Below are 15,348 nucleotides of genomic sequence, written 5' to 3' on the forward strand. Positions count from 1 at the left end.
CTGGGACACGGGGGTCGCCGCCTCGGGCTGGGCAACTGCCGTGCTGGGCCAGGCGCTCTCGGGACCCACCACCTGCCAAGAGCCGAAGGGCACAGGGCGACCCCCTGCCCCCCCCCCCCCATCCCCCCTTTCCTCCATGCCCCGCGGGCGGGGCTTGTTGTGAGAGTCAGCCGTGAGAACCGGGCCCGCAGCACCTGCGCCGGGCGTGGGAAGGCGGCGGCAGCCTTGAACGCGGGGGCAACTCCCGAAAACAGGGGGCTGCGCGCACCCTCCAGCCGGCCGACCTCGACCTTGAGCGCTGTGTAAGAGCCGCTGGAGCACAACAAGGAGAGGGAGAGCAGCGGCCGGGGGAGGAAAACAGCCCAGCGAGAGGATAAGGCACCTGCCACTGCCTGGGAAATGAGTCCCATCCACTAGGCAAAGCGTGTGAATCGCCCAAGCCACGGAGATGGCCCCGGTGCACGGGAGTTTGCAGATCTTTTTGCTACACACCCGGAGGAAACTGCCAGTGTGCTGCCCCTCCATCCCTGTTGGCTTGTCTCCCGGCCAGTTGTGCGTGGTGGCGTGAGTGTCTATTCACCTGTTAGGAAAATTAATCCACAAACACCAGAGGTTTATGTCCAAAAAGGAGACAGAGGAGTCTTTTTTGCTTTATTCGAATAAAGGGAGAGGCCATGGGATATTCCCGTGGGATCACTCAAAGTTTTGGAGGACGCAGCCTCCTTTTTATCCTGTTTTCCCGGCCACATTTCCCTCTCTCTTTCCCCATTGGCTGAGGTACTTGAGAGGTACAGACTTCCTGGAACGCCTGATACCTGAGATTCCCCTCTAATGTATAACCCTCCCTTTTAATTTTTAATTCTTAAATAGAGTTCATAGTTTTCCCCCATTGCTTCCTTCATCTTTCAATATCCAGTTTAATTTATCAGCAAACCTTCAGTTTGTTTGTAAAGGAAAATATCTTTTTGCATTCATCAATCAGTGGAATCCATTCCATTGTTTCTTTCATCTCTCAGTGCTAGTCTTATCTACAAGCAGATCCACAGCTCGTTTGTAAAGACAAATTCGACATTCCTCTTACCCCCAAGACTGGTCTGTACTCCAAGCACATCCATGGCTTGTGGGCACTGTATACTAATCTCTCCAGTCTCCCGATCAAACCTCCCTGCATGAGAGCTGAGTCTAGAAATCTGCTGTAGTAGGTACACACTTACTGACACCACTGTCTTTCTGTAAGATGTTCTGGCATGTACATGTTTTCTGGCTTGCTCAGAAAAGGAAAGCATCCATCTCCAGGATGATCTTAAGTGTGCTGCAGAAGAGATGGTACTGGCATTGACTTCTTCAGGCACTCCCCAGGAAACACAAGTATGCAGATCCCAGGGATGATGAGCATCCTTGAGCATCCAGGCAAAGTGGTCCTAGTGGTCAGGGGAGAGAGTAGAAAGGACAGAGCAGTATCCAGGCAACTCCAAAACTATCCAGAAAGCTCCCATGCCCTCCTCACAACTCTAGGCCAATGCTGAAATTTGTGTTAGGTCCCTGGAGATCTGCTCTGTACCCCAGCTATGCCACCCCACAGTGTACTCTCACAGCCAAAGCAGTAACTCCTCACACTGGCTGGCTGGGAAGGGCAAGTGACAGCAGAGGGACTATGAAAAAGGGTCCAGAAGTTAGTGGCTAGTTAGTAGAAATGCCCAGTGCACCTTAGCATTAGCTTGGGGAGCTGGGGCAACAGTGAGGGAGTGGACACCTGGTGTGGCCAGCATCTTAAAATGCAGGAGATTTTTTTAGAAGCATGATTTAGAGTCAAAATATTTTAAACACATGTGTTTAAAATGTTTAAAATAAAAGAACATACAAGTTATATGTATATATAGACAATAGCCCAGTGTACGTAATTATATGTACCTACAGTGACTTCTTCTCTATGAGGCACTGGTTTTTTTTTTCTGGACTTCTGAAGAGATTTTCTTCATATTTGCTGTTTTTTCTTTACAGTTGTGTTAGTAGGGAAGTCTCCTTTTCTCACTGATATTTAGATTCTCCCTTCTCTGCCTACAAAATCTAAGGGGAGCTTAATGTTAGGAGAAGGCTGGCACCAAAATGAGAGGGAGAAAATCTGTACGCGCATGAACAGCATCATGAAAATTGCTATTAAAAAGTCCAGCACCATGTCCTAATAACACCTTTAACTATTCCAAGTACAGCAAAGATTTTTTTTTCAAACATTCAAAGGCAGTTTCACATTAAATAGTAAGATTGATTTTATATTGTTCCTAGAAAATTACATATATCCCTTCTGCTATATGATTGATCATATTCTCTTCTTGTTACTGGCGTATACCTGTTCTTTTCCAGTCACTTTTAGGTATCCTTTTCCTAAAGATAAGGGAACATGATGTTTAAAAAAAAAATCTGTGGGACACTCTGCCTTGTGTCAGTTATCAAGCTTCTGCAATCTTGTTTCCATACAGAAAGGACAGCTCTACTTGCCTCTATGCTGTGTGGCCTGACTCTGCTCAAAATTAAACTGCCTGCACTCTGTTGACTAAAATTTATGCCAGTGGGAAAACTGGATTTCATGAAATACCTATTTCTTCCTAGGAAATCATCTTATTAAGTGCTTAAATTAAAAAAACAAAACAAAACAAAAAAACCCCAAACTTGGAGAGCATTACAAACTATTTTTCAAAAACTGAAGCTTTTTCCAGGTAACAATAACCCTTTTTCAATCTTGTGCCCCCAAGAACTACAACTCCTATTTCAGGGTCTGGCCCACAGCCACACTGACAGCAACAATTCCATGAAACTTGCAGAGTGGTGCCCTGGTCTGGTGCCCAGACTCCCTGACATAGCAGGTAATCTCAGTAACTCTGTCCCAGGACAGCCTTGCAAAGTGGGTGACAGATGCTCTGCTAGAGGGATAAGAAATGGCTGGAGACATTGTCTTTCATTTGCCATTTTCCTACTTTGCTCTCTTAGCATCATTGTCTTTCTTTTGCTTAAATGTCCCTCCAAACTACTCAGTGACCAGCAAAAGCAAACAGGGGTGGTGGCAGCACCTGCCTTAGGGGGTGTTTTAATAAGCAACAGTGGCCAAGTGGCATCTCTAGCCTCCAAGAATCTCAGCATAGGCAGGAGGAACACCAACACTGAGATCTGTGTGTGGGTAAATCTTCCACCTCCCAAAGGCCAAACAACCTTGAAAAAATTCAAGTTTACAAACTTAAGGCACCACTGGGGAGAACTGGGAAATATTAGCATCTGCTGTGATACAGCCTGACCAGATGCTAAAAGAAACAGTGTTGTTTACCACAGTATTACTTCCCTTAATTACAAGGGGTTTGAAAGGAACAACATTCAGGCAATTTGGAGGACTAATTTTATGAATATACTAAGGAAACAATTTCTTGTTCTCTGCAGTAACAACAAGAGCTACCCTGCTTTCAACACCACAGGCAGGTTGGAAACTTGATGTGTTTGCCTTCATGCTTTTTATTTCATAACACAACAGGAGAGGAAGATCTTTTTAAGAAGGAAGTGAATTATCAGGATAAGGAAATTGAGGCAGTTTTGAGCTTTCATTGATTTGGGGAAATAAACCCACAAAGTACCTGAAAGGTTCCAAAAGTATTTGCTTCTTTTACAAAAACTCTAGGCTTGTGATATCTCCCCCACATCCTTGTCACTCTACTCCCAGCCTGCTGAGAATTAACTGTGAGATCTGGGGAAGATGGAGAAAGAAATCACGACATCTACTTAGAGATGAGACAGTTCCCCTACCGTCTCCCGTCAGGGCTTCGCCCATCACAATCTGCCTATGGTGCCTCTCCACGCCGCCACTGGGAAGCAGCAGAAGACTGCAGGAAAGCCCTGCCTTGTTCTGCCCTCCCAGGCTCTGCGAGTTCTCCGTGAGTCCTGGAGGGAAGGGAGAAAGAATTCAGGACCTCCCCACCTGCAGATGCCATAGCCGATGCTCAGCCTAATAGCAGCCCTGTCGCACAACCCAACTTTCAGCCTCACATCTTGTCACCAAACCCTGATCAAAGCTTCGCTGCACCCTTGCTGAGGAGGTGGGACAAGATTGCTGCAAGAAGTCCAAGACCAGGTTTAGCCAAGGACAGGATGGTGGGGGACAAGTCTCCTCACCTGGGTATTTCTGACCTGGCTCTTAATTCTTCCACACTGGGAGCAGGAAGAAGCAAGAAGGCAGAAGCATCTCCCCAGGACTGCAGGCATCCAAGGCTCTGTGAGATAGCTGCACTAAGAGGACATGAGGGACCTACCACTTGGTGACACACACATTCATCTCTGTGTATACGTGCATACATATTTAGACAAATACCTGTACAGATTCACACACACCTACATGGATGTTGAAGGACTATTTCCAGTCCTTTGATGCCCTGCTTCACTGAGGTGTGTCCTGCCAAGCAGGTCCATGAGGTCAGTGTATCCTGGACATGATATTTAGAGCAGTGTGAGGTGCTGCTGTTCCCCACTGCTGCAGGGCATGATGGCCAAGAGTGGAAAGGTGAGCAACCCATCCTTGAGGAGTTAGGTGTTCCCTGCACAGATAGACGAGACTGCCTGTGAAGATTGAGCCTGTAGCTGGAAAAAGGGCAGCATTCACTGCTGCTTATAATGACTAGATTGAATTCATCATTATCGAAGCCTTGGCAGTTGTCATGCACAGTGGTTGAACCTTCCCTGTCTCCTCTGGGCTCATCTCTGTGTCCCACTTTGCTTTCCAGCAGTGCCTTCACTCTTTAAAGCAGCCACACTGTCACACACACTTCTTGCTTACCCCTCCAGCCAGTCCTGCTTTCAGGCAAGATGCCAGCTTGGACCAATGTGTTTCTAACTTTTGTGATCAGGATCTGGCTGTTTTATCTGTTTTATGTTCTTTTCCAAGGAAACAAACAGCTGGACACACCTTGCTCTAATCCAAAGAAAGTAAAACTACTCAGAAATAAAGAAAAAAAGAAAAAGAAAAAAAAAAGGCACTTTTCCTTCCTGTTCTGCTTTCCATCCTCTATTTAGTAAGTCGAAGTTCTTCCTTGTCCATCCCCTGTCTCTGGTTCTGCACACATCCCTTCACACAAGAGTGTGAACAGCCCAGGTAAAGATGCTTTCTCACCATATCCCCTGACTGACTTCATTATCTATCAGAGTAAAAACTCAAATAATGAGAAAAGGCCTTCCTCTTCCAGAAGCAGCCAACCCAAAATTGCTTTGTCATCACAGATCCCCATTAGCATCACATAACTATTTTAAGCTGCTTAGTAAGCATACCAAGAAAAAATAATTGTCTTTGTCATCTCCCTCTAGATGCATATAACTTCACAAGAAAACATCTGATTCATCATTGTTTGGAAAACTAGCCTGACTTTAACACACCCCCAGAACAGTTCCTCCCAACCCACCTGTTATAAATGAGAGACAAAAGTCTCGATATTCAGCAAAATTTAGATTGCTTTATTTGATATAGTAAGAGCAAGCAGCGTGCTGGGGAACATGAGGGGTCACTGCCCACTCCATGCTCCACCGAACCTTGGTTTGCAGCCTCTTCTTATACTGTGGTTTTTCATTGTAATCAATAATTTTTTGGTTTTTGTTGTCATAAGCAGTAGTGGTTGAATAAACATCCTTACACAAATTCACAAAGCCTTTGGGTGATAATCAGTCACAGATAGCCATCTGGTCCTTGAAGATAACCACTAGAGAAGTTCTGGAAGTCTGGTCTTTGAGATAACTACCAGAGAAGTTCTGGAAGTTTGGTTCTTGAGATAGGCAGTATTGATCAGACAAAGGCAGGAAGGACTTTTTGGGAAGTTTGATTTTGCAAGCTGGTAGCCCATACAACTTATTTGGAAAACATAACATAATATAATGTAACATAATACAACATAATATAACACAGTGATTTTAAACAGAATTATTTTATCATATAATTTCCTTTATCTAGTGTCCATGCTTCACTTCAGAACTTAGTATTCTGGTTTATACAAACCCCAATGCTTTTGTGATTAACACGAATCTTTTATCAATTATCACACACCTTTGACCAGATTTCTTCAGGTTTTTTTAGAAGGGAGTTTGACTTTCTGGTTTCCACCTGCCTGCAGATTTTTCCTCATTCTCTGTATAATGAAGGCTGCATCTGCACTTGGCCACTGACACGAGGCTCAGCTGGAGCAGGTAGTAGGTATATATCATGGCTTCTCATCCAACCCACCCATGCATGTTCCTTCCATGAACATCATAGCAGAGGTTGGGATTTAGGTGCACTTGGTCCTCACTCCCAGGAGCACAACTGGTGTCCTGGACCAGGATGTCTCCGTTGTCTCATGATGTTGCCCTGGAGCCACTGATTCCTGCTGTCAGTGTTTGCATTAAAACCTCACCTACTTTGATTGATCCAGGCCTGGGGTGACAGTGCAGCCCACTGTGATGTGAAGCATATGCTGAAGGCACTCATGCAGGAAGCAAAGCAAACCTCATCCTCAGCCAACACTTTTCAGGGTCATTCTTTAATGACTGAGCAGTACTGAGAGCTGCAGGAAAACAAAGGAGGCTACAAAATAGGCCAATCTGCCCTCCTCTCAGCCTATCACAGGTGATCTTCCTTGCTGCCAGTAAGCAGTAAAGCATTATAACCCTGGGACAGCCTGTGCTCCACATATTATCCCCTTTCTTGTTCCCCGAGGAGCTTTGAACAAAATTAAGGGAAAAAAAACCCACAACGATGTGAGAAACGTTTCACCTTTTAGAATTTCAAAGGTTTCTTAAACCTTAACAAAAATACTACAAAGGCCTGAATAAGGAGAAAGAGCAGCACTGGGAGCGCAGAACTAAACTACCATGCACCCACCTACAAAGTGGATACTCTGACTTTTATGCTCCTAGGCCCTCCCAAAGTCTTGTCGGTTAACCCCTTCTCTGCCATCCATTGGTGGAGACTACTTTCTTGCATCCTGATTGGAGGTTAGCTGATACTACTTCCAGCCCTCCCCAAATGCCCCCATTACCCTGCTATCCCATGACCACAATACAAGGGGAAGGGGAAGAGTACTAGGGGGGATATATTACAATAACATATACATCTACAAAACTTACCTTAACACACACACAGCATTTATCCTTTAATTGTGAGAGCCAACCATTACTCATCTATAACAACGAAGAAGAAATCATGCTTAAGAAAGAGAGAACTGGGATAATGTGCAGTTCTCTCTGAAACCTCACCCAGGTTTCAGTGATCAGCATTTTTTGAGCCAGACATGGTGTCTCCATCTAATAGCCCTCGATGGCTTTTTCCTCAAGTTATTCCTTTTTGAACTCTTGCAAACCTCAATATCCCGCAGTGGAGACTCCATCCTCTCAATTCTGCACTGTGGAAAGAAACCAGCTCCCCTTGCTTCCTTCTTACAGGACACCCAATAGCTTAATTGGGTGAAAGAAAGTTCCTCCTTGCCCTCTCACATCTGCCCTCTCAAGGCTGAACATACCTAACCTGTTTACAGTGTAGAAACCATCCCAGACCTTTAAAAATCCATGGTGCTCTTTGGCTCTGGGGAGACCATTGTTGTGCAGAGCATCTGAGACATGGACACACCCTGGCTGCAGATAAACTGCAGTATTTCCATTTTGTCCCTTTCCTAGACATTCCAAAGGCCTGTCTCAGACAGGACATGGGTTAACCCATGCCTTGACATCCTGAGACCTGCAACTAGCAGCCAGGTACCTGTGAAATAGGGCATCTCTGCTGCAGCTGGCACGTTCTTGTACAGCTTCCTGTGGACATCCTCCTGGGACATGGTGTGGCCAACCCTCACTCTTCAGCCAGAAGCAGTGCTTCTCACCTTGCAACATCAGCCTGGTTCTGAGCCCAAGCCCAGTGCAAATCCTAAATGTAGGATTTCATGTGTAGGAGTACTCCTTGCATCTCTGCATGTGTGTTCTTCTTACTTAGCAGATGGTAGAAAGGTGGGCAGTTGGAGCAAGAAGGGCACCACCTCAGGCAGCTGCAGCTGTTTGCTACTGTAGGGTCGACATTTTGTGATGCGCTTTGGTATGTACTGCATTTAGTCTTTATTGTTGAGTGTCTGTTTGCCTTGAGCTCGGAACCAGCAGAGAAATCCCAATGTTCAAGCAGAGAGGAGGAGCACTCCATGAAAATTTGATGGGAGCGAGACACATAAATAGACAGGGTTTGTATTCCTCCCTGGAAAAACACTGCATAAATCCTTTTAACAAGATTCCAAAAGTCTCGTGCAGGATGGGTATCTTGGCTTTATTTCATGATTCACAGCAGCTTTGCTCTCTGCCAGATCAAACTGCATCACACACAGTTTCACAGTGACTTGGCTTTTAGCCCCATGAAAAACACTGCCGCTGCAGTACTGCCCAAAAACAGGCTCCCAGGGGGCTAGGGCTGCATTCAGAGCATCTTGCTTAATCTCATGAATACCAGTCCCTACAAAAATAGAAACAATTATCTTCTCACAAAGGAGCTTGCTCTACCAAGTTCCTAGTGCTCACAGCAACCAAGTTAAATTAGTGTTATCTTTGTGGCTAGTAGATTAAATTGTTTCTTTCCTGTAATGTTAAATAAATAAGGGACTTCTTTTGTGTTTTGGTGAGGTAGGAGGTTTGATATGTAGGAGGTTTATGATATACTGCGCCCACTTAACTTTTTGCATTGATGAAATGGAAAGTGTGCTTGAAGCCAAAAATGAAGTGTGTTTGCCATACATAGCAAGTGTGTTGGCAGAGAGGTTGGTTCAGCTAATCAAGCAGTCCACATTATTTAAAACAGTCCTAAAGTCTCCAGAGCTTAACGTCTGGGACAACTCTGCTGCTGCCATGTCAAACTCACTGGGATGAGACTGGATAACAAGTGGAGGAGAGTGCCCTGTAGCCATGACTCCAACACTGCCTCAATTTTCTCATAAGAAGTATTCAAATGGGGTTTCTGCTTTAGAGGCTTATTCCCCATCTGAGGGTAGGGTTTTAATTTCCAAGATGTAGTCTTTCTTTCATTTAACTGCCAGAATTTTAATTTAATCAACTTATAATGAATAAATGCAAATGATTTTGCCTACACTACTGCTCACTGTAACTTAACCTTGTCTCAGGTGGCTGTTGGTAAGATGCCCCACCAGCTCTCCCTGGAAAACATGAGGGAAGATTTTTAAATTTCCTGTAATCTGTTCCAGTGGGATGCCCAGAAGCTACCAAGATCCTGATCATTAAAGTGTGCAAGGCTTTTCTCAGAGACTGGCAGTCTCCCAGAAGGTGCCCACATGCACGGGGAAGTGCTGACATCCACCCTCCAGGGCACAGCCACCTTTCTGGGAGCCATCTGTCTCTGCATTTTTCCTTCAGAGCAATGTATGAGTGTCTGCATTGAACATTTGGTTGTTCCTTACAGCGACTGTGCCACTAAGTTCTGGGATATAAAGCACTACACTCATTTTATCCTTTCAGGGTGGCACCGTCTTCCATTCTGCTCAGCTCACTCTGGTTTAACTCCTTTTCCTACAAGCAGGGGTTGTTTGATACTGGTCAGTCAGTCTGTAAGTCTCTTTCTCAAAACCTTTTAAACCCACAGCTCAACAGCCAGCCATAAGCCAGAATTAGACCCAAGCACAGGGTCTCCAAAATATACTGGTTCCAGGAAGATTAAGTGCAGTAGAGGCAGCAGACCTCCTGGTAGGACCTCACCTCATCTCTGCAGTGCTATCAAACAAAGACATCAAGGCAATGGGTTGCTGGTTCTGCTTTCCAGGGGACTGCTTGCTTTTCCCTTGCCCTGAGCATCCGTGGAATATGCTCTTGCCATTGACAAGGAAGAGCTTTGCAGGGAACAGTAGGCTTGTGACCTTCAGCTCGCCTCTCCTGCAGTGAGTGGATGCTGCCAGTGCCTTTGGAAAGCCCTGGGGTTGGCTGTAGCAATATATCTACTGAAAACTAGAGCTCTGGGCAGCCACAGATTGCACCATCTAACACAAATACATGGCCCAGCTATATTTTTTTTTCTTGGAAACAAAGATATGTGAGCCTTAGGACTATGACTATCAGTCTCTAGCTACATAGAGGTATAGCTGTGCTGATCCAGCCAAATATGTTTCCTGCGGTCTTGTGGCTTTTCTGGGAAGTACAAGGGGCAGATGACACCATCACAAGCAAACAGCATTGCCTGAGCTGGTTGGGATGGAGATGGCACATGGGATGCTGTCATACAGGAGATGCTGGGTGTGATTGTCATTGCATCCCTCAAGGCTGGGGTGAGAATCTGTCCTGAGCAGGCTGTGTGTTATGGATGTATCAGGATAGAGGGCAGCCCAAAATTTCAGCATGTGGGAGCTGTCCATGTATCTAATGTATGCCTCACCACCGTCTACAGCTTCCTCCCATGGGGAAGAGAAGGAGCTGGCACTGATCTCTGTGGTGACTAGTGGATAGAATCTGAAGGAACAGCATTACATCGTGTCAGGGGAGATTTAGGTTGGATATCAGGAAAAGGTTCTGCACCCAGAAGGTGGTTGGGCACTAGAACAGGCTCCCCAGGGAAGTGGTCATAGCACCAGGTCACAGCCTGATGTATTGCAATGTGTTTCTTGTTAATAGTATGTTCTGTTATTGCCCAAGCTAATGGTTTAGTCCAAAACTATACCCTCCCAGCCACCTTGTCAATCTATCCTAAACTACCTGTCAATCCTGCTTTGTGCCAGCCCCCTGCTTGGAATGCCTCTTTGTAAATCCCCTAAAATTCCACATCTCATTAGTCCATGTGACCCAGTTTTCCCCTCTACCTGTGATTCTTGAGCTGTCCTGTGCAGGGCAAGGAGATGGACTGGATAATCCTTTGTCATTGCCTTCCAACTCAGTACATTCTATGACTCTATGATTCTATGACTCTATGATTCTATGCCAGAATACAAATTGCCTTATGAAGAAAAAACACATCCTTAACCTTGCGCCCACTGTCAGGGCCCCCATCTCCAATTACGGCATTCCCAGGCCTTTGGGGGTGATAAAAGCAATAAAGGAGACAGAAAGTTATTGGGAAAAGCTCAAGAGCTGTGAAACCTTCCCCCGCTATTAGCTGCACTTGCATACAACCTGCCAGGCTCTTTGGTCTTTCAGAGATAACCCTAGGGTTAAACACTCAGGAGCTCAGTCTGTCTGAGCCTGCCAGCACCTCTCAGCTTCAGTGAGAGCCCCAAACCCAGGCAGCCTCCAGGGCTGAGCATAGCACAGCCCAGCAGGAGTTCCAGAGGCCATGGTAAATAACTGTGGCTAAATAAAACAGTCCCAGCTTGGCAACAAAGGGTAAAACAGCAGGAGTGAGACTTAGGTCTTGCAGGACTACCGTGAAACCAGCTGCCTGATGTCTCCTCGAGTATATCTGTCTACCTCTGGAGGAAGAGATGAAGTAAGATGCTCAGTCTCAGTGCAGACACCCGGAGTTTGGTGTTATGTAGCTGCTGCTGAGCTATACCAGCCCAGCAGGGCACAAATATGTACCACCTAACATGGGGAAGCCTCAGGACCCTTCTGCAGATCCCCTGTTTCACCATCTCAGTCCTACCACTGGGCAAAGGGCAAAGCAGAGGGACTTCTCCCATCAGCTCAGCCCTGGGCAGAGTTAAGGTGATTTAGTCTGAAATTCCTTAATGCTCCATTTCTAGCTTTTGGCCACACTCAGTTTCCTGCACTTCTGTGGAGGGAGCAAAGCTTTCTACTGCTTCATTCAGCTCTTGTTTCACTTTGGTGTTGAACACCACTACATGGGGAAGAGACAATGGAAGCAAAGTGGGCCAGGAACAGATATATATGCTGGGATAGTGTTTGCAGTTGGTTTCCCAAAAATTTGAATTTGTGGATAGGATTGATGGCAGAGAATTTTTGGCAAGTTTACATTGCATCTTTGCCAGCCTTTCAGCCTCTGTCGAGCTGGGGCTCCCACGTTCCTCTTGCATTTGCAAGAAGGGAAATACGGGTTTCTGCTGCCATCCTCCAGGCCTGCCTAGAGGAAAAGTCTGGGTTAGACTAAACTCTGTGGTGACAGAGAGCCTGAGGAAAGGGCTGCATAGAGGCACTTGCTTAAGGTACAGCTGCTTGTGCCTGAAGTGGATAGGCAGCGACCTCCCAGGAAGTCCAGACAGACAGGGAAAAAGAAATCTTGCAGTCCCCAGAGGCATGACAGGGAAGCCACAGTGCTGCTTCTGGAAGGCATCTACTCACCACGTTTTTTTGAAGCCTGGAGCTAAGATTGAACTAATCAGACATGAGCCCTCTGCATCCCAAAGAGCACCCACCACCAGCACAGAGGTCTTGGCAACAATGGCCATAGAGCACACATCTTTGTTGGCTACAGTTGTTCACCGTGAGCACCCACTGCCTTTTTCCTCCAAGCTGAATCCAGGTTGAGACTAAAAGGCATTAACAACTAAAAAAAATTAGAGAGAGCTTGAATATCCTTTTTCTCAAGATGAAAGGATTAGCAAGGTAAGGACGAGGTCTACTTATAGGTTAAATAATAGTCTCCAATACTCACATGGCACACAGTAGCTGGCTGCCACATTGTTTGATGCTGGGCTTATCTAGCATGCTGCTCCTAGATGCTAGCCCATGCCTGTCTCTTGCAGTCTGTAGCTTGCCTTACCTTGTGCTGGGACCCATGGATCAAGATATCTCAGACAACCCAGTAAAAGAACTCAGGAAAGTTCAGGAGCTTCTTTTGGATGATCTTTGGTCACTGTCAGACCTGGTCACTGTAACAGAAACTGGGTCACAATCTCTGGTAAAAGCAAAACCCATCCACCATAGGAACAGCAAACGATGAGGGAGCCTCCAGGCACTGCTCCATGCTTTGGAGCTAAAATCTGACTTTGATCTGCCCCTGAATTTACACCTTGCTCTAATGGCAATGTCTGGACTGGCTTTGGGTCAGATGCTTCAGTCTGAATTCCAGATTGTGTGTGGACAAAATGATTCTAAATACCACCGCAGAGACCTGTGAGACACGGAAATGTAGGAAAACCATCTTTTTCCCTCCCCTTGTGATGTTCCCCAAACTAGGCCAACAGAAAAGCAACTCATGATGAGAATGCTATGGCTGGCTGTATCTCCAAAACTTCAGCCAAGGAAGGAAAGATTGAGGCTGGGGAACTTGGAGGGCAGCAGGGATGGCTGTGCCTCATCACAGTCCTGGGACATCCCAGAGGGAGGCCAGGGAGGGCTGTGCACCTTCTGGGGGACCTACCTTCTGTGGCCAGACTTGGGGACCTCTTAGATGACACTGACAGCAATGTTTTTTGCATTTGACACATGGGGCACATGCTACATAATTTGAAGGGCTGTGTGGTGTGCATGGCTGGGCAGGCAAGACCACTCTTCATCACTCGAAGTACCATGGAGGCTGCTCAAGCTCTGGGAACTGTTGGGGAAAATGCTCCTGCAGCTCTGTGTAGGGCAGGCCAAGGGTGATCTCCACAGTGCCTCTGAAACACAGCACATGTCACTGGCCCAATGTGAGTCTCCTTGGGAATGAAATGTAACGCTGAATGTGCAGGGCAGGTATCACCTCCTTGCATACCAAGCCCCACTGCCCCAGCCCATGTATCCATATGAGGCATTCCCCAGCTGCCCTTATGCCTATTTCAGGACCACTTGCATTCCTGGCTCTTATCAGGCTTTTTGAGCCCTCGAGCTCAAATGCCACTAGCCCACATCTGGGCCCTTCCCTGTCCAGGCACTGAGACAGCTGCAGAGAAGTTGGGGTGCCAGTTGACAAAAGGGCAGCTTTTGGATAATTATTTGGTTTTTTGCTCAGAGAATCACAGAAATCACAGACTCTTAGGCTGGTACTTCTCATGGTCCTGTGTATTATCAAGCAGAGACTTATTTCACCTGCCACAGGGCAGGCATCTTTGAGTTTTATGCCAGCGGTGCTCACCAGTGCCTTTGCTGCTTGTTCCAGCTCTCCCAGTACAGGGTGGTTGGAGTTACCGGAACTTCCTGGGTTCCCCAGCTGAAGCATGTAGATAGGGAAGCATCAGAATGGCTGTGACTGCTTGTCTTCACAGGTGATTTCAAATTATTTGAAAAACCCAAGGATTCACTGAAAAACTGCCAGATCAGCTTATGGCCAAACTTACCAGAAGGGTGCTGTTAATTTATTCGCTCCCTAGCAGTACTAGCAGTACAGCAGTACAAGTCCCTCAGGCACTTTTAACATAAAATGGTCTTGTTTGTGATTGTCTGACCACCAAAATCAGAGAATATGGCTTTCACCTTCCGAGTGTAGCATCTAGAGGATATTAAAAGACATGTAGATGTGGTGCTTAGGTTCATGGTGTAGTGCTGGATTTGGCACTGCTGGCTTAAGGGTTGGACTTGACAGTCTTAAAGATCTTTTCCCACCTCAACAATTCTGTGATTCTACACAGGAGCCCTCAGGTAGGGAGGAGTTGGGCTGTTACTCTTTGCTCTGCATCTGTCCCTCTCTCTTCATACAATTTTGCTTTCTGTGAAGATTTCTAGGGAGAAATTCCAATATACCTGTGACACTGAGTAAGCTTTTTTGTGAAACCTTAAGCTCAAGTGTTACCCATCTCTCCCCTCACCGTGTCTGGGAGAGAGCTACGGCAGATGCCTGAGGAAAAGAAATGCTGGGCAAGCCTGTAGTGATTTCTCCTCTGATTACTTTCCCAGCCATGTTGATTTACATGCAGATCAAGGTTTTTCTGGAAAGGTGGAAGTGTCTTTGCAGGCAACAAGGTCCCTTTTTGAACTCATATCAGTTTTTAGTATCCACAAGGTCTTGGGACAGGGAGTGGCACATTTGATGTACACCTCCTTTACAAGTGGAAAAAATAAGAATGGTCTCTTGATAACATCTGATGGGTTGACAGGATCCCTGATATGATCTTCATTCATGTAGAATTCACTTCATTCAGAGTGAGTAGTGAAACAAACCAGCCAAATTTACTTAAGACTGCCATGCAGATGGCAGATGAACATGTTGTGGGGATCAGTGGTACCCAGCAGGAGCCCATCTCGTCTGCAGCAGGAGCTAAAGCAGGCAGGAAATCTTCAGAGGTGCAAAAGTCACACTATGCACTGAGGGCAAAGATCTGTGAGCCGCTTGTGCACAGCCTGCAGAGAGGCTTACTTGCTTCATGCAGAATAAGATCTCTCTGTATTAGTAAGGGATGCATGTGTTTACCTTAGACTAGGATATCTTGCTGGATATTAAATGACACTGGATATTAAATGTGACATCTTGCTGGATATTAAATGTTACATTAAATGCCACGCTGATACATGAAT

The 15,348-nt window shown here is 46.1% G+C and overlaps 1 protein-coding gene across 6 annotated transcripts in view; it reads right to left on the minus strand.

Moving 5' to 3' along the window:
- Positions 1-613: 613 nt before the first annotated feature.
- MFHAS1 (multifunctional ROCO family signaling regulator 1) overlaps positions 614-15,348 on the minus strand; it is a 105,861-nt gene continuing 91,126 nt past the window's right edge. Inside the window, exons 6-7 of one of the 6 annotated variants that reach the window (XR_015803228.1) lie at positions 12,680-12,788; positions 614-7,176 (exon numbers count right to left, since the gene is read on the minus strand). The gene's annotated coding sequence lies outside the window, so the exon portion shown is untranslated. The remainder of the gene's footprint in view (positions 7,177-12,679; positions 12,789-15,348) is intronic. The other 5 variants (XR_015803231.1, XR_015803233.1, XR_015803232.1 and 2 more) reach the window with 5 other exon arrangements.

The sequence above is a fragment of the Sturnus vulgaris genome, chromosome 4, assembly GCF_052056855.1.
Source record: "Sturnus vulgaris isolate bStuVul1 chromosome 4, bStuVul1.hap1, whole genome shotgun sequence".
Classification (NCBI taxonomy): domain Eukaryota; kingdom Metazoa; phylum Chordata; class Aves; order Passeriformes; family Sturnidae; genus Sturnus; species Sturnus vulgaris.